The sequence below is a fragment of the Hippoglossus hippoglossus genome, chromosome 23, assembly GCF_009819705.1.
Source record: "Hippoglossus hippoglossus isolate fHipHip1 chromosome 23, fHipHip1.pri, whole genome shotgun sequence".
NCBI classification, from domain to species: Eukaryota; Metazoa; Chordata; class Actinopteri; order Pleuronectiformes; family Pleuronectidae; genus Hippoglossus; species Hippoglossus hippoglossus.
Window position 1 is genome coordinate 10,404,440 of NC_047173.1, and position 22,960 is coordinate 10,427,399.

The following is a 22,960-nucleotide window of genomic DNA, read 5'->3' on the forward strand; positions in this document are numbered from 1 at the left end:
GCCACAGGAAACAAAAACATCCAAAATCTCCCATTGCTTTTTTTATGCTTTGAGACTGTTAAAGAGATGAGACATTCTCCAAAGTGGTGGCACAATATCCAGCTCTTTATTGCTGCTTCCCAGTGCACCAATAAAGAGCTGTTTATTTTATTTTGCTCTTGGTGGCCGAGGTGTGAATTAATCTTGTGTTTCCTTGAGGACGACAACAACAGCAGAGTAGCCATGCGGTCGGAAAAAAACATCCTGTAAGCCTTACGGGACGGTTAACGTCTCACATTCGATCCTCATACCCCAGTGTCCTCCCTGCAGAAGTGTCCTTTTTAATAATGACTCTGAATCTTCACTGCTTCCACAAGCGGCTGACCCTGCCGTCTGACCTTCCCGCTGGGGGAGGCAGGCAGTAGCACAACAGCTCCGGAATCGATAGAGAATTAGAAAGTTCACAAGTCATACAGCTGCCGCTCGTTGATCACACAGGGAGGACAGCAGTCGATGTAATCCAATGCAATGCTGATTAATGCGACACAATGATGATCTGCACCGACAGAATCATTCTTATCCCTCCTGAGGACACTCGCTGCTATTTTTAGAGAAAAGTATGATAGTTATCCCACAAATTGAACCTGTGTTTGTTCAGCTTTGTTGAGAATTCGTCGTCATAGCGAGACGTCACTGTTGAAGACGTCACTGTTGAAGACGTCATGCTGATGAATTACCATCAGCATGAAGGCATTTATCTGTGTCCAGTATGTTATATAATTCATGTGTCCACTGTGTTGTAATGGCATTATATAATTCATGTGAGGGCTCCCACAGTAAAGGCTATCAATTTTATTCCCCAATAGTCTACATCCATTTTAGTGGCTATTGTGTGGCCGTACCATAGACTGTATAGAAAGAGAGATGACATGATGCCTCCACTAAATTTAAGCTGAAGTGTTTTGATATCCCCCTGGTGGCTGGCTGCAGTATAGGTCATAAACCCTGTCTCCTCCATGTTAGCGGATGGGACATAGGCGAAACTAAAAGTCAAAATACACAAATAAATTATTCTCAGAGACGGTTGTTATCACAAGGATGTAGAAGTGTTTAATGTTTCTGATACGTTTGGTTGTTTGATGCAATAATAACTGGGTTGAATGTCATGATTGACAGCTGAGACTGACTTGTGATGGGTCAAGCTTGTGTATTGGCAGGACCATGATACCGCTGGTACACACCACAATCACTACTGCAGTTATTTGATGAGCAAGATAATTATTTCAACCATATGCCAGGGCTTACCGGAGCACCTGATCTGAACCCAGCACCGGGCAGAGATGGACTCGAGCCGAGCACAGTTTGCCACTGACAAACCATCTTTATTGATGTTTTCTTTATTCATTATTTGCTCCTTTATCTGTCGCTGTTAGCCCTTTTTTTTTATCGTTTTCATCTTGGCCATTCCATCGACAACTCACCTCCCCCCCACCACCACCACACACACATTCGCAGTTCCTTCTCCCGCCAACCCCCACCCCTATCCCGTTCACTTGATTATGTCGAGCCAGAGTCGGGGAAAGTGTCACTATGGAAACAGGGGCAGAGGCAGTGGAGGGCTCTCTATGGGAGAGAGAGGGGGAAAAGAGACGAAGGGAGAGAGAGAAAGACTTGGAGCTGGGGCCGGTGCAGAGGAATCCATGAGTGGTCATCTGACGCAAATCTAGTTCAAGAGAGGGCAGCTAACAAATGAACTTTACTCACAAATCAGTGGTGGAAATGCACAGCTGGGACGTATAATTCAACCTAAAGAACGAATGAGTGCCTCTCTATGTTATACTTTTACCAGATGTGATGAGATATGATCACTAACTGTACAAGATATAAGAACCAACCTATAGATTTCAGTTTCCAGCCCCATGCAATTGTCGTAAACCTTAAAAATCCTTCACTATCTCCCCCGCCTCTGTTTAACGACTCCTCTTTCTGTCGGCTGTTTGTATCATGAAGCGATTTTAGCTTTTTGTGGGCCATCGTCTGAGACCGGAGTCGAGCTGAGAGGATCAGTCAAATACTCAATTAGTCACAGAGCAGAAAATGAATCAGCTAATTTGCTAAACAATAGTTTCACACCAATGTTAAACACATTTTCCAGGCAAAAATATCAACACACGTTTCTAGTGTCAAAAATAGTTTTTTTCTTTGTCTAACGTTACATTAGCATTTTGGACTTTACCAAAATTGTGTGACATTTTGCTTCTACTTAATCAAAGCAGCAGAAACTATAGTGATTACAGCCCTGATTTCCTTTGTCACCCTGGAGTTTGAGAAGGGAGCGACGAGAGGGAGCAGGTTAGAAAAAGGGGAGGAGTGAAAAGAGGAGAGGAGGAGTGAGGGGGGGTCAGCACGGGAGGGAGGTATGATAGTGAGAGGGGTTGAGACGGTAGCATTGCGAGCCAGAGGCGGGGAGGAGGCAGCGGAGGAGCAGCTCTCCTCCTGAGTCTCCATCCCGGGAGCGACACGGAGAGAAGAGGAGAAGAAGGAGCCGACAGTCCTGCCTCAGCGGTGCATCCCAGCAGCTCCTGAAGTTAAAGAACCAAGACGTCCACTCTGAGGTACGTTACTTCTCGCTGCCTCACGTCTGAGCCTCTCCTCTTTTTATCCTTAATCAGGACCATGAACCAGCAGCAGTCAGGCACTGGGAGGGTGTTAAGTAGTGAGTCTGTGTGCGAAAAGATCCTGCCAAGTACAAGGCTTTACAGTGTGTGTGTATGTGTGTGTATGTGTGTGTAGATGGTGCAAAATAGGGTCTGATTTATCAAAATGTCAGCAGCGATTCTGCTGAGATGTAGATTCAGTGACATTTGAAGACTGATAACGTTTCCTGTAATCAGACTCGTTCACCTGACATTACAAAGGACAGAGAAAAGAGTTGATTGAATCATAAACGAGGCGCAGATGCTGTTTCTGTTCTTTTATTCAGTATCTAGTTGGTTTGCAGAACAGAACACAACACCATGAGCTTCTGTTCTCTTTCTCACTTGCACGTGCACAACCAAAGCTTGCTGTAACTCCCATCTTTTGTCAGGTGTTGATTTTTGAAGTAAATTATTGATATAAAATGTTCTTTCTGCACAAATGCACCTGTTACTGTTCTCTCCTGCCGGGTTATGCTCTTTTAATCTTAATGTAATTTAATAAATAGTCTTTTATCTTTTATTACATGCTGAGAAATAATGACTGAATACAGTTTCCTGTGCAGCCCAGTTCTAAAAATACGTGTTAAACTGTGACAAATGTCTCAAACCACCTCCGCCGCTAACAGACTGTTTTTCCAACCCAAGTCTCCTAAGTATGTGTCAACCACTCTCTTCATTAGTGCCATTAAGGACGGCCTAATGTTATCAGGCACATTCGCAGTATTGATCCGCTAACCTGTCCTCAGGGGAACAATAGCCCGGCCGAGCTCCTGGTCTTCATTTTGAACTGAGGTCTCCGCGCAGCAGATAGCATCTCAGACCAGAGTGGAGAATTATTGAGTGGACTAGCGCAGGGGCTGTCTTTGTGCAGGTGTCATGATGTCATACTAGCTGGACGACCCTCTCCTCAGCGGCTGCACAGCAGAAAATATCTTAACATTACATCAGATGAAGTGAATCGTCCTGTAAAAACAGATTGCAGTATTTTGGAGATTCAGTGTCTTTTTAAAAGCACTCTGGCTTGTGAGTCTGATATGTAATCTGAACTGTGTTTTATATATCCAGCATTTCCTGTAAAATTCAAGAAGTGAAAAAAAGCGTGTGTGTTTTTCAGAGGCGTCTTCACAAAGCAGCAGCAGCTGTGCTGTGGCTGCAGAGCACATGATGTCATGTCATTTTGGCTGCTTCATCTGTTTTTTAAAGAAAATTACACTTCGTAATTCACAAAGAAAAGGTGGATTGTACTGTAAAATGCATTTAAAAAAACCAAATGCACTTGTTGACTGTTTGTGGGATTAAAATATTCCCTATTCAAGTAATTCTGTAATTTCCATAATCTCCACTGCCTCGTGGTAGCAAATAAGTGCCTTTAACAAACCACTTTGCTCCAACTTGCATAATAATTTGGTGGTTTACCGGTTCTACCTCAAAAGAAAACACCTCAATATGAATTTTCAGCACATTCATTAATACTCGCTGTGTAATCTCGGCTCAAACTGCGTTTTTTTATTCCCTGCATGAAAAATTCAGGGATGGTCTGTTTTGCATAAAACCTGTTGATAAGACCTTGGGGTTAAATATTTATTCTACTACATGCCTAGAATGAGATGACATATCATTTGTAGATTTGCTTTAATCTCTTGCAAGTTATTATTGAGGACAATTATTTGTTCATCTGCCAATTGTCGTGATAAATCGATTAATTTAATGTCAGAACAATGTTAAGTCAGTTCAGGTTTCCAGAGTCGAATGTGATTTCTTCAGGGTTCTTGTTCTTTCCGACCAACCGTCCAAAACTCAACGATATTAGATCTAGGTTTTTAGATTAGAAGTCTAAAGGCAGATTAATCGCTTATCAATATCGATTAATCGTCGACTTGTTTCTGTTCTATATATATATATATATATATATGACATTACATGCTCTAAAACAGTTGTGAACAGGGTGCGTCTGCAGTAGTTGCAGTGTTGCAGAGGTCAGACTGTACCAAAGTGTAGCCCTACAGTAGATGCATGAATTCATGTGCCTGTGGGCAGCATCTGTGCGTCTGTGGACGGGCATGTGGATGGCAAAGAAAGTATATGGAGATCAATGCAAGCAGCTGTTCTCTCTGCACTTCAAACGCCGCTCTGTTGTTGGCGCAGCAACGCTCCGACAAGGCTCGCGCAAGGGGATCAAAGGCTAATGAGACAGCCATCGCACAAACGCACCCGGCAGACCCATGAATATTGATACGGCTCAGGAGAGAGATGGAGGCAGGGTGTCTTCACTCGCTCAACAGCAGCCCGATAAATTAAAGAGGGGGATGGGAGTGCAACTGTACGCCGGGCTGGGAAGAACATCGCCAGAATATGTGGTCAAGTGCTGAACATGCTCACGACAGATCCGATTTCTCAAAGGTGTTTCAAACGCCATTTGGGCTCCGTCTATATTTCACTTTTATGATTCTGCTGCTGCTTTACTGACAAAAATGTACTTTACAGTGAGTGTGTCATAACAATACTACAAATCCAAAGTCCTATATCAACTCCCACATCAACATCAACCAAGTCCAAAAGCTTATATATTTATTAAAGAGGATTTTAAACAAGTAAAATGTATGGACCACGACGCAATTAGTTGCCTTTCAGAAAATTGATTGATTGGCTTCTGTTTTAATAATTGATAAGTATTTTTGCTTTTAAAATACTTGGAGTCCTAAACATGTACTAATAAGGTATTTCTTAACATTTAAGTAAAAGTTTCAAGACAAATCCAGTAGATTTGATAATTTTTTTATAAGATTAATACTTAAATCTCACTTTATCTGTATGACTTCTTTTCATGTAAAACCCAATTTCTGAAGGTAAGAGGTCGATTGAAAAGGATTTACTGCACTTCGTTTTTTTTTTTTTGTATCATATTTTAAATTGAATATCTTTGGGCTTTGGACATTTCTTCATGATTTTGTGACATTTTATTACTTAAAAACCCCCCCAGTTAATCTAAAAATTAATTGCTGATTTTTAAAAGATCTTTTTTTTTGTCACAGGCCTAGGAGTCTGTGGAGATAGTGTCTGTGGGAACGCACAAGTCTATAAATCTAAGACTGATACAGAAAAACAAAACCATCTTTTCTCTGTGTGCTGTGCAATATTTCTGCTCTTATCTGAAATCAGTTGAAATATGAGAACAAAATCCCCAAGTCTAAATCACCCCCACTGATTCTGCAGATTCTGAACCATCTGATATATTTGTTTTCTTCTCTGCCTAACGTCTGACACGACCGATACCGCTGAGTGCATATGATCACCTGAGGGTGATATGTCCTCCACAAAGTAATTCCTTGTGTGTTTCTCCTCAGGGAGGTTACACAGTTAACCTCCTGAGTTTCACCAGTTTGTTCCTCCCAGTGGCAGACAGCTGTGGCATGTTAAATTTAGAGCTGCTCGTACATTATCTATCTGAACATCAAGTTTGTAAAGAAATAAATAAAACCAGGTAAAGGTGTCATGTAGGATTTCAGCATCAAACTTAAAGTAAAGAACTCAATGAAATGTTTGGGTTTTTCCCTGAGTGATATATCATTCCAGCCCATTGCTGCTGTCAACAGGCAGGCAAATGGGCACTGGAGGGAGGACCAGTAAAGTGGCAGGCAGGCAGGCAGGGAGAGGGAGACTGATGCTGCAGGAAGGCCGTCTACAGTACGTGGGCGGCCGTGCCTCCATCTTGACTCTGGCTCATAAATCAAGCCTCCCCTCCGGGGCCTATCTACCATTCTCAGACCTTCAACAACAGCTTGTTCTCCAGCCTGTGACGAGAGGGGCCGTTGTCACAGCAGCCATCGATCGTGTGGGATGAGTTTGTTGGACCGGGGAATTTCACCCATCTGAGCGTGGTCACTGAAGTGTCCCGTCTCGTCTCCGTGTCTGTCTGTGGGCTACATGTCCTGTCGAATGCCAAGTCACTACGGGCTGCTGTCAGCTTCAGCTCAGAGGCTGAATAAAAATCTCTTGGATTTCAAATTAAAAGATTCTCCAACATAAAGAGAGAATATGTAACAATTCTTCACTAAAATGTCTAAAAGCAACTAGACCTATGTCATAAACCGTATTTTTGTTGACTTCTTGTTGACTTTACAACAATGTTCAAACTGAACAGAAATCACAAACTTTACTCAAGATCGTTTCTCTCCTTTAACTTCTGGGGCAAATGACATGATGAAGGAACAACACACTGCTCGCCAGTTGGCCAGTCGGCTGCTTTTTCCTTCCACTGTTTGTAATAGTCGCTCGTAATGGAACACGACTAATAATTTCCATTTAATGTGAATTCAACTTTAATACATTACCTCATCTGTGAACATGATTTGGTTATTGTTTAATTGAGTCGGCCGAAGTTGGATATTGTATTTTAAAAAGAATGGTTGGATTTAATAGGTGAGGTTCGTAGGTGGTAGTAGGTGGACTGTGTTACTTTTGAACAAACCAGGCTACCTGTTTCCCTTTGTTTCCAGTCTTTATGCTAAGCTAGGCTAACTGCCGCTTGCTCCAGCTTAATATTTAACATGCAGATGTGAATGTATGGTGTCAATCTTCTCATTAAAATCTCAGTAATTACAAGTCAAATTTTTACAATTACCAACTTTTAATGTAAAATTTAATACGTAAGCTCTTTATATCAGGATATTAAGATCTTTCATTATAAAACTGAAACTCATATTTGCCGAGAAAACATTTCAACAAATGTGCAGTTTATTCAAACTTAATTTATCTGGCCTCTCCAATTGTTAATAATATCAACAAAATTAACACAATAACAACCACAATGACAAAAGAGCAAACACGCTTACAGTATGTTTGGGGAAATAAACTCATTAAACACTTTAAATTATTCACTAAGAAGCCTATTTGTTGTTAAATCTCTGAGGGATCATTGTTTACTGTGCTACAGTGCATATGCTAATGCATTTCAGACGATGTTCAGATACAGTGAACATGTTTGTGTGCTAAACCAGTGTGTATCAAAGTAAATCCAGTGCAGGGAAATGAAAGTGAATAATCCTCATTATTCGAAGGTTTCTTTGATCAGTTCGACCCATAAAGCAAACAAACAAAGATGAATATGCTTTTAGGGTGAAGATGGGGGTGAATATAATTCAGAGTTCATTGTTTTGAGTCTGTTTTCTTCTTCAACACCGTGAGAGCTACAGCTGTATGTTAGAATCTCTTTGGTGTTGCAGCTCGCTTCATACATGACCTGCCTGACCATAGGTGTTAATGAGAACAGGGGCGAGAAACTGAATGTAAAATTCAAATCAGATGAAAATTTAATTTCTGCATAGTGGTTCTAAAAAAAGAAAAAAATCAAGGAAAGTTTAACTCAACTCAGACGACTTTAAAACCAAGTAGTTAAATTATTCACCAGCTCCCACTCCTCCCGCCTTAAAAGCCAATTAGGTGAACGCTTCATGGAAATCAGGCACAGGATTTGATCTCCTGATGTCACTTTGAATTCAAGGGGGAATAAATTACAAAAAGTTGATGGTTCCAAAATTGAAGACCCCATCTGTCTGACACTCCTGTCAGGTGAATACTTAACAAGCTAAAATCCACAATTATGGGATTTCATTTATATTTTTCATCCCATGGACTATTGGAGACATTTTTATTCAGTTACAGTGAGAAGCAACATGAAAAAACAGAAGTTTAATCGTAAAAAAAACACAAAATTATAAAAGATAACACATTTTAAAAAATTCTCCATAATAACCCGAAGTCTTGTCATCATACAGAGGGTGCTGGGAAAAAAGACTCAGTTCTGAGGCCAGAATGTATTTCATCTCACCAGTCTGGGAAATGGCATGTAAATGAAAATGCATTGAAAATGATAATGGCAGTAATATTGCACCACCGTGTCACTAGTGCCTCCACATTGTTTGTCCTCAGGCCGTTTCAAAGCATTTCTTCATCTTGTTTCCTCACCCTGAAAGCCTAGTTTGTGAAACTCCACCAGCGTTGCACACGAGAGCACTCCCACTCAACCTCCCAGCCTGCTGAGAGCACTTGAAAGCAATTTTCTTTTAATCAAGTTCACTATAAAGGCCCCTCTGATGCCAACCTCAGCAACACTACCATTTTGCTTTTTTTCAGCTCCATCTCTCTCTCTCTACATTATATTGATTTTTTCATGAGCGCTATGAAATACTGTTTACCGACATAATGAGATTTCTCTTTATTGTCTTTCAGGACTAATAGAAATATATGTGCGCTTTTACGTGGTGGCCTCATTTTTTCATATATCTGCATCTACTTTAGAGATACAAACATTTTAGTTGTTATTGCACCGCAGGTCCATGACCTGAATATGAACTTGGGTTATCTTCCTTAAACTTAGGAGGCTATAATAAAAAAGTATTCAGATCTTAAGTATCACTGTATGTTAAACTAAATTAATAAATATGTCAAGAATTCAAAATGTAATAATGTGAGCAAAATGTACATAAAGTTACAAAGTTCCAACTATTAGGGCCACAGGTAAAACCTGGAATGGCACCAAGTAGAGTTCACACCTCCGCCAAGACCCAACAAGTCGCCTCATGAAACCTCATTTATATTCTCTAGATCCAGATTCTTACTTGGATATCAGCCCCCGATATCATTATTTTAAATTAAGATCCATCAATTATTCAACAAAAATGTTAAAGAAAGTAAAAAAAAATCATGGATCCTGATACAGCACCAAAATTGTATTTGCTCTTTCATGACCCATTACTAATCCTTCCAAGTTTAGTTGAAGTCCATCATTTGTTTTTGTGTAATCCTAGTAACTAACAAACAAATGCAGTTGGAAACAAGAATTATTTTCACTGATAAGAAATAATTTGTATAATTGACTTTGTCACATTCCACTACTGCTGAAAAGTTGTCCTTTTAAAGACAGATGGGATTTTTTGTTTTTTTCTAGACTCTGAGCTCATCTCCTCCTAATGTCCTCAGGCAAAGAGGTTTCTGCTGTATCATATTATTGAGAAACATATTTTATGGGCCGACTACTTAATAGTCGGTGACCTTGAGCGAGATGCTCCGAAGTGAATATGAATGTTACCCTGCCACACTGTTAAATCTGGGTGTTTATATACAAGAGCACCTTGTTTGTCTCTTACGACTGCAGACGTTAGCTGTGCCGAACAACTGGTGCTAAATATTTGATTCATAGATGAATCAACAGGATACACGTTGATGAAAAACTGCTCATTAATACATGTTGTTGAAGTAGAAACACACAGCAAACATGAAATAATCCTGATCCTTGAAAATCAAGGTTTCCACTTTTAGCTCTAGGGCCCAATTAGAAATACACTCTAAAACACAGTAACAAAAGTTTTATTATAATCATTTGTAATAGACTTTGTAGTGTATTGTTTTAAGGTTTTTGCATGAATAATTCAGAGTGAAAATCTGACCAGCAGCTTCACAAATGTAAGATGGACAAGTCAAGGGATTACAATAGCTGCGATTCCCCTTTTGGCCACTTGGGGCATAACACAACAGATACTGTTATCGTTCACTTTGAAGCTGATAGAAATCCACACCATAGCAATAAGCTGGTGTAAACACTGAGTGCATTAGTTGTATATGCGGATAGAAAAATACCATCTGAATACTGCATGTAACAGAAGCCCAACTCGCCCTGCGCCCTAATGTTTCAGTGCATGAGTCACAAATGTTCATTCTTTCTTAAAATGACTAAACTGTAATCCGTCTGGATGCTGTAGCAGCGGTGAATTTTTCCAACCATTTTGCACATCTCGTTGCAGGTCAAGGAGACACGATGTGCCGTGAAGCGTGTTCCGCTGTGACCGAACCTGTCAGAGAACCGACTGTCCTGAACACACAGGTAAGCCTCACTGTTCGTACTGTCTCTCCTCAAGATCCGTGAAGTGATGGATGCTAGCCCCAAGTTAAGATCAGACGTTATGAGGTGGAGCCGTGTTCGATGTGTCGGGACAAGAGAAGCTATCCTTCAGTGTATATATAGAGTTTTATAACTGGAGTGCTCTGCTTATGTATTCATTACGTCCCTGTTTCAGCACTCGTCTGTATATCAATTAATATGAATGATACATTTGCTGACTTAATCCGTGAATAGGGAATTAGAGTGTGGACTTCGAGGTAAAAGTACACCAAGTAGGTCAGAAACTTAGAGATGATCAATACTTCAGGACTTATCTGGACGGTTCTCTCCATTTTAAAGTGGTTCACATGTATCTATCAGAGAAGCTGCAGGTTTCGCTTCTTTCACCCCCCGCTGCTGCATTGATCCCCAAGGGGAAATCCACAGGAGCCTCTACTGGACTGAAGCCATGTGGACAGATAGCAACACTGAGAGATTCAGCAAAGTAGAAGCATCAAGACTTCTACTGCAGAGTCTCACAGATCACAGCCCTTAATTACTATTTCCTTCAGAATATAGAAAAAATTGACATTTTAATGGAATATAATAAAGCTAAATGAGCATTGTTGTTCAGACCAAATCAACCAAACAAAATTGTGACTAAGTATCTTGATCAAATGTGCAAAAACGAATTAAAGTTAATTTATAAAACTTTACAGTTGCCTGAAAATGACTTTTATAAGAAATGGAAAATACTATTCAGAGAATGGTTAAAATTGTTGAAGTCATTCCCCAGTAATACATATCTGACTAATCAGGAGGTTATAGTTTAAAAGCAGAACTATCTATTATGGAAATTACATCCTCCCCAGCTGCAGAATTTTGTTGAAACTCCAAAATGAACCATTAGCACAGGAGGTGCTTTAATTAATAAAAAGGAGAAATGAATAAAGCCCTAAAATGTCTGGGTATTGGATATTAAAGTGCAGCAGAAGCAGTGAAAATGTGAATTTAAGTCAAAACAGAAGAAAATCCAAGTAGTTAATCGGCACATTTCCTTGACTTTTCCTATTTTCTATTTTTGAGGCCTAGTTTATTTTCCGGGGGAGAACTGCTGTGCTGCAAAAAGCCGAGGTGATTATTTTCACTCTCTGTATCTACCTGTTGTAATGATGATGATATCCTGGGCTCAACTAGTGCAACAATAATGCAGAGTTCACCACACAATCGGTGTTAATGGGATGACTCCTGTGTCGGCTTGTTTCCTTTTAATTTACAAACACTTGCACGCTCACTGTGTGAAATGCAATCACAATATGCATCAGGCAGCATGTATTCTGCAGCAATAGAGGCACAGCAGTGTCCAGCAATGCACTGCACCATCCACCCTCTGGTAGTTATACCGGAAAAGATGATGTGAGTGGAATAAGTTATTTGCTTTACTGACCGTGCTCTTAAATCCCGCGTTTTGCCACAGTTTTTAATGATGTCACCCTCACGGAGCGCAGGTTGAATCGTATCAGCACTGACCCTCGTGGGCTGAGTTCTGGTGACACTTTCCAATCTGTGTTAATGAGATGACTCCACTCCGTCTACGGGTCACGGTGATATTTACAGAAACTGCTGTAGCGGCAGAGATTCACGCCTCCCCGTGGCGCTCCCTCGCCTCATTTGCATAGCTTTCAGACTTCCCTTTCTCGCTCTCCCTCTTTCAGCGCTCTCGCTGTGCTCCTCCATGATCGACAGGCTCCTTCGCACTTCTCTTCAGTTTGTGTCGCACATGTTAATTAAAGCCTCTAATTAGCTTTCCCCACTAAAAGGCTGCATTAAATCAGAGCAGGAATGGCAAATGATTCCTGGCATTAGCATAATTGTGTTTTTGAAGTGTAAAGATTCGGGCATTAGGGATGCTAGTACGCGTTTTTGTTCCAGTGATTTGTTGTGTTTGCGGCTCAGAGCCCAAGGGGCGACTGGAGGTTGGCTCGGTGGGTTGCGGGGCCCCGGGACCCTACAGGGGCCACACACTAATGAGGCCTGCTGCTCTCTGATGGAGCAGATACAGGAAAAACAAACCTGTGATGTGGTTCCCTCAGGTGGTCCTGGGAGCGTTACAGAGCGGAACAGGACACTGAGTGTGTGTCACAGATAGAGGACAAATGGGAGATAATGCTATTATTTTTGTTATTGTTATTATTTGATTGGCATGAATCTAGCCGTCGGCTTGATGCATGATAGCATCGCCCCAGGAAGGAATGGAATACAGATGATTTGACTAATAAACTCAGTGTAAAGATCTATTTTTGAACGTTTTAAAAGTTGTATAATAATCATGTTATAATTTGCTGTAAAAAGTTGTATTTAGATCTTAAACCACTTATCCAGTCAATTTGAAACTTGGTGGGTGTGTTGTTGAGGAGCCGATTAGTGGATTGTCGAAATTTTGGGGATGAGCAGATTTTGAGAAAGTTTCCAACATCGCCTTTGATATGAAGGAAAAGGTGGAAGTACACTACGATAGCAGAGTATCATCCGGATGTTTTACTGGATGCACATGTCTCTCTATAGAGACATATAGTGACAATTGACTTAGGTAGGTGACTTTTTGTTTCAAATTCCAACATGAGCTGGATCAACCAATCAGCTGCTTTACCTGCAGGTCTGCATGATTTATTATTTGAATTTTGCGGGTATGAGTCAGCGACCTTCAGTTTTCCATAACCTCCTTCCATGCATAGACCCGATCCACACAGGCGTGTACATATATCTACTGAATATAAGATCATTCACTGGTATTCTGTATTTCTCCATTTGTTGCATTGAAATATTTCCGAATCGACTTCCTCGTTAGTATCGGGGAACACAGAGACCCTCATCCTCAGAGTCATGTTCTCCATTACACTGTGATACACCTGGATTTACAAGTGATTAGTGTTGGGCACATCCTCAGCTCTCAGACATGACTGAAGCTGTCACCAGCCCATGTATTGTGCCTGGAGGGGAACATGATGCACTTTTCAGGAACCTCCTCCGGGCGAACTCGCTCACTGACTACTGCGGCTAAATTATTCAGGTTGAACGTGTCTTCTCAAAGGCACAGTGGTGGAACACTGATAGTTTGGGGGCTGTGTGATAGCCGAGAGTGTTGTCATATGAGTTATTATTGAAGCAGCCAGATATACCACAATGCAGCAGATCCCCGCTCCGGCCTTGAATCTGCTCCAGGCACGAAAACCCATTAAGATGCATGCGAGGAGGCAGCAAAAGAGTTGAAGAAATGTTGAACGGAGAAATAGGCTGCACACTGAATTATCCCCCCCTTCTACACAGGGCTGATTTCAGTTTAATTAATTCTGATTGAACACATTTTTGTGTCAGCGTTAAGATAATTTCTGTTTCTTTAAAAGACAGTTGCTTACATAAGGACACACTACTGTGTTTCCTGAGGTGACGTGCTGTGAAATATCTGTTTTTACAAGTGAGATTCTGACAGGGCGAGTCGCTGAGAAAGTACAGAGAGAGAGAGGAGGAGGAGGGAGGAAGGAGAGGAATGGACAACAGACAGAAAGTGGGAGAAATATGGAGACTGCAAGCAGCGCCAGACACTGTGTGGAAGTCTTACATTCATTATGTCTGTTTCACTGGTGCTGGTAGCGTGAACACAGTAGGAGATCTCAGACAACCATCAGAGAGACCAAGGGCAGTGCCAGAGGCTTGATTTACACAACAAAAAGACATTTCACCCGGTGTGACCTGCATGGGACTTTTTTTGTTTCTCAAAGTTTTGCCAAGTTTATGTAGCCGTGGCTGCCAAGAGGAAATATTTCCGTAGTACGAGCTGTGATTGTTGGCAGCGGCGCAGCCTCCACATCCGTCCAAGCTCGGCGCATCTGTGCAGACTCGTGGTGTCAACAGGTGTAAAGTTATGAGCTTTACTCGGAGTCAGAGAAAGAGCCAAGAGGTGCTGGCTGAAATTGTGCAAAGCAGAAAATCACTGCAAGTTCAACTGAATCATTTTTTTTTCATGAACAACAGTAATATGCCATTCCATTGTAAAACAGGGAGTAGCAGCGTGCAGTTGGCAAAGCACAGGCCATGTAATTACAATATTTCTGGTGGGAATGTGTTCCCCTCATTTATTCTGCCTCTCCAATTTAAATTCAAATTGACTTTTTTCACCCACATAATTATCTAAGTACGGTTTTTCCAAACAGGTTGTGTGAGGTTTAAAAAAAAGTCAACAAGTGGTATAATACCACTTAGTATAATATTAAAAATATCAGGCTTTGCAACCTATTGACATTATAAAATGATGCTTGACACAGTATAATTTCATATTTTCATCTTGATTTTGATAAATTACATTCAAGACAGTTGTGCTTTGTACTTGCAGATCTGATTCAAAGTCAAAAAAATAATTTAAATAAGAAAGTCTGCAGCCATGCTAGCTGCTTGGTGAGGCTGAGTACTTTGAGCCAAATGCTAACAACATTATGCTAATATACGCACAAGAACAATGCTAACATGCTGATATTTAGCAGCTATGATGCATTTCATTATTAGCATCAATGGGCGGGTCCAGGGATCACTTAAGTCAGTAAGGTTCATCCTGTGGGAACCATGAATTTCTGAGTTGTATTTCAGTCCAAAGAGACTAAAACTGTGTCGCTTGCATGGTTAAAATAATGTTTATTAAAAAATGTTGGCTCTGGAATCTCAAAACCAGTTGCACAAGTTTCCATGAAGATGCAAATGGGAATACCTCTGTTGTGTTGTTATAAACAAATTACTGCAATTTCAGGAGTGCAGTTTTTGCGTCATGTCCTGCTCCCTTGCTTGCTCCCCACTCTAACTACAGGCACCCCCCAAACCAAACAGAGTTTTTTCTAGTAGATGAGAATGAATCACAGACGATCTCCAGTGGTGCACGGCATGTGTGAAAGGGCAACTCCAAACAATGTCCAGACCTGATTGTGTAGACATTGTCTGGAGTTTACATGAGGAAAAAAAAACAGCTTTACGCAGTCACAGGTCTGTGTTTCTACATTAGTCATTAGACTGTAAATGAACCATGATGTGCATGTCACAGCAGCTTGGAGATTGTCTCAGTCAACCAGTACTGAGGGACGAAGCATCTGTTCACACACCACAGTACAGACAAGAAATAAAACGTCTAGAGCCGTAAGATTTATTCTGACCAACAAAAGAAAAAACTCATTTCATGGAATTCACAGTTAAATTATCTTTTTTTTTTGTCATCTTTTTTGTGCTGCTAATTTTAAAAAGGATGAGAAATGTTTCTGTTTTCGGAGAAGCACTGATTGTTCAGTCCTATATGATGTAAAAATAACGTGTGTGTGTGTGTGTGTGTGTGTGTGTGTGTGTGTGTGTGTGTGTGTGTGTGTGTGTGTGTGTGTGTGTGTGTGTGTGTGTGTGTGTGTGTGTGTGTGTGTGTGTGTGTGTGTGTGTGTATTCATTCATCTTTAAGAGTGACAGACAAGTGAGATGGAAGGAAAATTATGACAAGTTGACAGGAGCAAGAATAAACTGATATCTTCATCAAAATCCAAGAGCCTCATTTAAGAGGGAATGGGAAAAGGGGTGGGGGGGGATCCGAATATCATGACACCAATATGCCAGGTAAACACACACTCACACACACATGCACACACGCACCCTCTCCGCAGCCCTGATTGAGTGTAAAGTGTCTGGATTGGCGGTCAAGGTCAGCTGATAATGGGAGAGATTGAGGACAGGGTGAGACGGGGGGGGGTGAGACGGGGGGGGTTGTCAGCAGTCAGGTAATGAGATTTACGACCCTGAGCTCTCAGTGCACCCCCCTGCACCCCCTCACCCATCGGCTAACATGATTTATAGATCTAATAGGCGTCAGCGCTCCTGCCTCAGATAGAGGCTTCGCACTATCACTGAGGGAGAGTCATCCGTTCAAAAGGGCAGGACCACAGAGAGTGTGTGTGTTGTGTGTTGTGTGTTGTGTGTTGTGTGGTGAGTGTGTGAGACATACTGATACATCGGTGCAGAGATGTCAGAGTGCACGTCTTATTAAACGTACTACTGCCATTTTGTTCCAGTAAAAAGTCACTTTTAAAAGAAGTTTATTAAAAACAAACTTGTAATTAGTCAAGTCTTTGTTACTTATCTTTGAACTTGCACTAATTTGTGTTTCTATTAACAGTTACACTCAGCTCTACGGATTACTTTAGCTTCTTTCAGCTCATTATTTTGGGGTTACAGGCTGTTTATTGTTTGGGTCCAGTCCCCTATCATCAGCTACAGCTACATTTCCCTTTAGGAATTGGAGGAGACCAAAAGCAGAGGGAACAGCAGAGGGAATATTGGACTGGGCCAGAGACATGACTCCTTATAAATGCTAATATTGCTCTTTGTCTGGCAAATGTTTGATAAGAAAGTTTTAACTTCAAGTTTGCCAGTTGTTTTGTTTGCCACAGGTTTATGTAGTGAGAATATTTCAAAACTTGAATCAACCGGTTGTTCTGCAGCCCCCCAAGTGATTTTTGCACATTTATAATTTCCTATGAGCCATCGCTCTCACTTTAGGAGCAATCAATATAAGATTTGAAAAGGAACCATTTGTAGTCTTGTGCTGCTGACAGCCAGGATTTAAAAAATATTGATTGAGTCTAAATTGAAGCACACAAATTCATAGAAGATCTGACCAACAACCAAACTGACTAAAAACCCCACACTTTTATATTGTCACTTTCTTGCTTCACTTTAATTTCTTTCAATTTTCATCCTTTGAAATTATCGTCTGGTGCCAGCGACATAATTCTGGTGGAGAATTCCTAATTTCTTTGATTATGCCCCTAAAATGGTCAAATTAGTCCAAAAAATATTAGAAAGAGGCTTAAAAACCAACTGTAGAACATAAGCCCTTATTCTTATCAGTATAAACTCCCCAGATTGAATTGGTTTCCCTTGTTGTCATCAATCACAGCTACAGGGCTGCAATTGTTTTGTTGCTAATCGCTTTAAATCCAATACAACACGATTGCTCTGAAAGGTCCAGTTGAAATCAGATTTTTCCTGCAGTAACACGTTTGACACACCACAGGAGTTTTAATTCCACCAACAAACTCTTCACACAATCTGATTTCTTCAATTTAACTCAACGCTGAACAAAGTCTGACACTGATCAGGAGTAGCGCTCAGCATTTCGTTGTATTATCTTGTCCAATGACAACAATGGCTTCCACTCTAAACAACACAATTTGTTTGCTGAATGTAATAAATGTAAAGAGTATTGACACAATGACTAAAGCTAACTAAAAACAGGTTATACAGGAATTAAAAGGCAGAGGAGGTGATTAGCTGCCACCCAGATGTAATGGGTTCCCTCCAACATGCCACCCTCCGTGCTGTTGTGCACCGGCTCCAAACAAAATGACATTCAACTGAAACGGCACACAAATGATGCCATTGTTCCAATGCGCCGCACAAGCCAGCCAAGGCATAGCGACAGCGAGGATGGCAGCCATTGAACTTACAGCTCATTACCAGCACAAACTCTCCTGGAGCAGCAAAACAACAGAGGCAACATTCAGTGTCTGTTCAGCTCTGTTTACTGAAGCTTCGGCACAAAAAACCCAAACAATATGGTGTCAGCCAGATTGCTTCCCAATAGCTGCAGTGCTAATATTTGCACTAGGCCTGCTGTACGTGTCGGAAAAGATGGCAGAGACACGTAAACATGCACAAACAGCCCCTTCAGTTGTTTGTTCGCATGCAGTCTTCCATCTCAGTGTATTTTGAGAATTAAACCAATAAGCCCCCCCATGCGTAGCTCGGGCCCAGCAGTCAGTGATGTGCTGCGTTTTTTATTGTCTGGAGTTTATTCGGTTCATATTCTCCGTGTCTGCCTTTGTGCCGAGAACCATTTACTTTGAACGGACCGACACTGAAGAGCTCAGAGTCGCACGAGCAGCTGTGAAATGTGAGGCAAAAATATGTCACATTAATGCTCTGGTATCTGTTTAGCACGATAGTGCTTATTGACTTCTTCAAAGTTTGCTCATTCATTTTTCATTTTGTTGAAGCAGATAAACAAAGACACAAGATTAACAGGTGTTTATGGATTTAAAACTCGCTAAAGGGGCATTTCAACCAGTTACTCACTCTATTCAACTAAAGGGGGCTCTATAACAGAATATAGGACATTTATAAAACCATATTTCAACTGTATTCAGGCCTAGCACACATCTTTTATCTTCCCTGTGGCGTTTGACACATGAATGTTCTGGTCTCATTTGGATTTTTAAAGAGAAATTGCATGGCCGTGCAGGAAATACAATTTAAAACTCTGCCTGCTTCCGTTTTTTATAATCTCATTTTAAATAATTGACTGTACATTACCTTAAGCCTGACCATGAGTCATATTTTTAAAATAGAAAGCCAGTATATCACTAATGTGATTCTCAAACGCCTCAGTGGCAACGCACAGATTCATTTTACAGTTTCTTCCAGCAAAAGAGAAAACCGACTTTTACTGATTAAACTGTGCAACTTTACAATAATGAGATTCAGTAACTGCATACAAATATATTTATACAAATAATAATATTGTAATGGTGACAGTGTCAATGCTGTCTTTCTATACTTTTAGATTGTTTTCTTTAAACTGAGATACATTGCAAACTGCTGAGGAAACACTGAGTTGAACTGGCCTCTGCCTAATCTCAAACAAAATGACAGCTTGTGTTTGAAATTCACATCTCAAATTTTTCAGAAACACGCATTGTGATTTATACTTTAACTTATTTTCATGTAGGCAACACTGTTCTTATTATTCACACTTTTCCATACCTTCCTGTTGTTGTTGTAAATACAGCAGCACTGTAGCAAAACAGCCTTTTTCACAGAATATTTTAATGACACCTGTCCCGTATTACATAAATCACCATGAGACTGAACAGATGTAACAGCAAAACAATCCCGCTCTTCAGACATCACATTTTATAGACGTCTCACTTTGCTGAGTCACCTGAAGCTGTCCCCCACCCCCTGCATACCTCGGAAATCACATTTCTCATCCCTCCTACATCATTTTATCTCATCACACCCAGTGTCTCTGTGCCGTCGGTGCTCGAGCCCACAGGGAAGTTTGTCACCTTGATAACAGGTGGGATAAGATGGGCCACCGGGAAGATGTACACCACACTTTGTTTAAAAAGTTGTAGATTACACGGAATGAAACTGTGGCTCCTTCGTTTACTTATTTACTTTAATAAAAATGTTGTTAAAACAGGCAAAAACAAAAGGGCATTGGATGCTCTTTTTAATTTTTTAATTTTTGGGCTACTCGGCTCTTTTCACCTGAGGTAATCTTGTTGGCTGCAAGGACAATAAATTGTGCTGTTCACATTGATTTCTCTATGGTGTGTCTCGGCTATTTTATTAGCACAAAGGGGGGGGCATTTTGCATTTTGTTCTAGCTGTTTATAATTCTTATCCTAAAAAAAAAAAAAAAAAAAAGTCTCCACGCTCTAAGAAAAGTGTAAATATCTGGAGGTTATAGAAGTAATCAAAATGCAGCGCATGAGGGAGAAAAACAACAAAACTTGAAGGTGATGCGGAGGACAGCTTTTGACTATAGATTGGGTATAATTCAGACTTTTCTGATCTAGTAAATAATTCTCCTTTATGCTTTATCAGTCCAATGTGAAAACGTACACTTCTGCAATGCAAAATCTTATGTAAATGTGTTTTCATTTCCTCTGAGATGTGAGACTCTCAATTTTGATGTGTAAATCAGAAACGGATGAATCGACGCGGGGTTCAGTAAAAGCCACAGTGAACACATGAATTCAAACAAGTACAGTAGCAGCCCTTCGGTGCAGAAACATTACAGCTTTGTTTCAACACAGCGGTGGACAAGTGTTGCCAGAGGAAGCTTAAAATGGCTGCCGAAAGTCAGGATACTGGAGCTGAACCAAGCCCAGCAGACGGTGGATAGGCTTGTGGTTGGATGGCTGGGTTCGGAGGCAGCAGCTTGTTAGGGTGGAAATGGATTAGTGCGAGGCACAATGGGAGTCTTAGGCGTGTCTGTGGTGTTGTGTTAAAGCCCTGCCTACGTTGCCCAGGCTGCTAGACTCATTTATACCCAGCGGTGCATGCAGCAGCCAACTCTCACACACAGGGCTTTTCTAATTGCCATGGTTTCTTCTGTGCTTGCAGCGACGGCCTTGATTCAGCATCCATCAAAGCCGCGAATTAACCAGCGGCGGCGCACAATGGTTATGTTTGTCGCATGCAGCTGGTAGTGGAATTATTTCTCTGACAATGTTGTGTTACACTGTGGGAGACACCGAAGAGAGTTTTACAGTGGGCTGGAGATTGAGCTTTGCCTGCAAATCCAAACATAACAAAGAAATATCGAAAGTTTGGTTCGAAAATACTCTTGTGTTTATTCTTCCTTCTTTCAAAATGTCTATTATTATAACAACCAATATAAAAGCTGGTCGGTCCCCATTAGACAGCATTTAAAGGTGGTTTCTATGTATTAGCCATGCTAGCATAAGCCCGGCTCTAGGGGTAGCTAGGTTTGTTGGACTGAAATGTTGGCATGCTAACATGCTAAACTGAGACATGTTAGCTCACAGCACCACCCATAGACTGTATGGACAACGTGTGTCCACTTCCTCCCACTATCCAGAAATGAAGCTAAAATAACCCCACTAATGCCGCCATCTTGCGCAGTAACGATTGGGAGATGGAGCCGCTGAATTGAGGCCTGGCTGATACACGCTCTCGACCAATCGTTTGTCAGTCTCAGCCGTCAATCGTGATGTTTCAGCCCGTTTTAATGGCAACAGGTAATTAATTCAAGGCTAACTTACTGGAAAATTGACCCACCCCTCACCTAAATAATGCAGAGGATTTGTTGCTGTTGTGAACATGTCTGTGCAGAGAACCTCCTGCTGCATTGTGCATGTGTGAAAGACAAAGTCCGGACCAAATTGTCCAGATTTTACTTGCAGGTCATGTCAGAAAACGGCTAATGGAACACATGTACCTGTCAGTGACACTTGGTAATTCTTTAGTGTCTAAAACATTTAATTATGAAGCACTTCTCAGTAAACTATCAAATGTTTTTTGTTGAAACCATAGTCGAGTCAAGACGTCTGCTGTGAAAAAGGCAATTTAGTGCCTCCAATTATCCAAAGTCAAACCTGCCTGTCTTTGGACTGCGTGAGGAACCAGAGCACCTGGAGGGAACTCACGCTGGCAAACTGCGCACAGAAAGTTTATCAGAAGAAAAATCCCCAAAAGAAAGACAGCAGACGAGGAGGCACTGTGTGACTGAAAGGTGAACTCTGGGATGTGCAGTGCGATGAAAAGACACTTATAAAAGATATTACAAGAAAATATTGGTGTTGCTCTACTAATGGTCTCGAAAATACTCCACGTACAAATATTGATTTTGTGATGTGGTGACGTGCCATGTTTCTCTTATTTCATGAAAACCAACAATGAATTGATCCCATCAGAAACATAGGGCTCCCTTGTTTTCTTAAGACTTTACAATCTCATCTAAATTATAATAAGCTTACGCAATATTTTGTTTTTCATCAATCCCACATACACTGTTCTGCTGCTCAGTCAGAGCAATGCATGGCTGAAAATGTCCCCAACAAATTCAGAGTTTAAGTTAACTTAAAGCTAAACTATATATTTGGGACCTGTGCTTTTTGAAGTCGTTAGATAGGAACCAATTGGCTTTGGAATGAAAGTGTTGAGATGAATGGATGGGTTTCCAAACTGGGAAATTCCTTTGTTACATTAGCAAGGTATCAGGCATGAAACACACTATACAAAATATACAAATAAAAGACTATACTTCACAAAATTATACAGAATATATGGGATAAAGGAATAAAAATACATTTCTTATGTCCAAAATCTTTCAATGGTGAAACACTACTAGGAAAAGAACAGGAAGAGTCCAAAGTGTTTTGGTTGAAGAATTCAGCAACTAAGAAAGAGTTTACCATCATGCTAAATGTGGCCAACGCCAAATGTGTGTGTGGTCATGCGTCTCGCATTGTGCAAGTGCAGTCTGGGTAAATGAGGATTGACAGGCCCCTAATGCCCTCTGCAGCGAATAAATGGATAATCGAGAATCCTGTTGTGACGCCTCCCGTCCTGTGTCTGAGATGAGACACGTAGCCATCTGAGCACTCCGGTGACACCGCCAGAGATTGATTTTGTGTGTGTGTGTGTGTGTGTGTGTGTGCGTGTGCGTGCGTGTGTGCACGTTTATGAAAGAATGACAGGAAGTTGATTTTATACCCTGACTTTCATAGTATCAGTCACACCATTTACATATTCATTCCTCACATTATAATGCTGTGACAGGAATGTTATTCTG

The 22,960-nt window shown here is 40.9% G+C and overlaps 1 long non-coding RNA gene across 1 annotated transcript in view; it reads left to right on the plus strand.

Moving 5' to 3' along the window:
* The first annotated feature begins 2,435 nt into the window (after positions 1 to 2,435).
* Positions 2,436 to 22,960, plus strand: part of LOC117757565 — a 41,939-nt gene continuing 21,414 nt past the window's right edge. The window contains exons 1-2 of the long non-coding RNA XR_004613149.1: positions 2,436 to 2,594; positions 10,478 to 10,557. This is a non-coding gene — a long non-coding RNA (uncharacterized LOC117757565). The remainder of the gene's footprint in view (positions 2,595 to 10,477; positions 10,558 to 22,960) is intronic.